Source organism: Halyomorpha halys, unplaced genomic scaffold (genome assembly GCF_000696795.3).
Source record: "Halyomorpha halys isolate HHAL.00 unplaced genomic scaffold, Hhal_1.1 Scaffold84.1, whole genome shotgun sequence".
NCBI lineage: Eukaryota > Metazoa > Arthropoda > Insecta > Hemiptera > Pentatomidae > Halyomorpha > Halyomorpha halys.
The window spans coordinates 791,127-792,853 of NW_027110155.1; the positions used below are offsets into that span (position 1 = coordinate 791,127).

The 1,727-nt window shown below is 33.5% G+C and overlaps 1 protein-coding gene across 7 annotated transcripts in view; it reads left to right on the forward strand.

Moving 5' to 3' along the window:
* Positions 1–291: 291 nt before the first annotated feature.
* LOC106677040 (protein still life, isoform SIF type 1) overlaps positions 292–1,727 on the forward strand; it is a gene marked incomplete at its 3' end in the record, with an annotated part of 188,077 nt that continues 186,641 nt past the window's right edge. For 6 of the 7 annotated variants that reach the window (XM_067048297.1, XM_067048303.1, XM_067048302.1 and 3 more), the window contains 2 exon segments: positions 292–369; positions 918–1,129. 7 annotated transcript variants of the gene reach the window in all.

Sequence of the window (1,727 nt, forward strand, 5' to 3'; positions counted from 1 at the left end):
TGAGCTATTATTTAAATAAATGAGATTTTAATGATATCCATTTTTATTTTTTTTTATTTTTTTATATCGAGGGAGATTAAACTACTGATTGAGGAAGACTAGCTGAAAATAAAATTGCATTATTTTTCTAGGATAGATTAGAGGTGTGTGCTGAAGAGTGGGTGAGAAAGAGAGAGAGCGAGAAACCGTATTGACGGAGTCAACAGGTCGAGGTATCGATATGAAGACGAGGTTTCGATGCATCGATAGGAGGCAGCCAGGAGGCCCGGGAGTGGGCCAGTATCCCAGGACCTCTGAGCCGGTATCCAGCGAGCTACGGCGAGTACCGGCCGCCACGAGGAATCGTGCACAACATCAGGCCATAGGCAGGTGGGTCATATAGCTCTGCAAATTGAGGCCCCTAAGCTGCGGGACAACCTCTTCGCCGGGCCACATTCATAACGGGCCTTATCGCTACGAAATAAATAAATCGCCCTCATTATCACCCATCATTATTCCTCTATGTGTTCTATCACGGGAGATGAGTTCCCTAAAAAAAAGAGACAAAAAAACAATAATAAAAAACATCCGTAAAAACAGTTTGAAAATTGATAACCTTATCACGATTATCTGTTATCAGAAAACGTTATCACTTTGACAGATCATAATAATTATTCAAAATTACCCCACAAGACTGAACAAAAATTAAACCCTCATCTTTAAATTATTTATTTTTTTTGAAAATTGAATAACAATTACAACTATTTTTTTTCAATTAGTAATATTGTGCAATTTTGAATTATTTCAAATAAAAAGAAAATATTTAACTCAAAATTATTAAAGTGTGATTATTCTTTTATTTTTAATGTATTTTGTTACACGACGAAAAATAATCCCAGATAGGAAGCGAATTATTCGATTTGGGCTACTTTTTGCAGTACTAGGCGTGGTGATGCGCCGCCAGTTGCAGGAGAATCCAGAGGATAGCGTTGCCAAGGCGCCATTTTCTCTTCGCTCAGTACCTAAGGACCGCCTTAGGTAAACTTTCGCCCAGAAAATATCAGAAACCGTCAGTATTTCGGCCATCAGCTCGTACCACACCAAGGCGTCTGATCGAGTTGTTCGAGTTAGTAACTGGAATCGAAATACCGTAAGTGGAAGTTAATATTTAATACATTTTAAATGTTTACAAAATACTTCGATATTCGCATGTATATGTTAGTTATTGACAATTAATACGCTTGCTGTGATAAGTACCATATCAAAACTGTCCTTTCATTTCATTCAGAAATTTGAAATGATCAATGGGCGTGATATGAGTAGAAACTTCAACAGAGAAGTTCGTGAATACGGAAGCAGGATAGTAAAAAAAAACAACACAAATACTATCAGTAAAAGATATCATGGTTATTTGTATGAATTTTTCTCTTTTCTTCATACTTTTTAATCAGCGTAAGAAAAAAAAATTAAAACCAAAAATTGTTAAACTGATGCTTTTATTCAATTTGCTATTTATACGGAGTATACCATATAAATGAATATTAACAAATAAATATATCTAATATTTCATAAATATGTTTTTCTATTAATATACATAAAGATACACTTTTAATAAATCGTGCGTTTTGTGTGTTATCATAAAAAAGAGAATTATTCACTACTAAATGTACCATAAAATTAGTGAAAAGTTTATTATAAAAAAAAAAATCATGTATTTATCACAAATTTATTTCAGAATAAATAATATA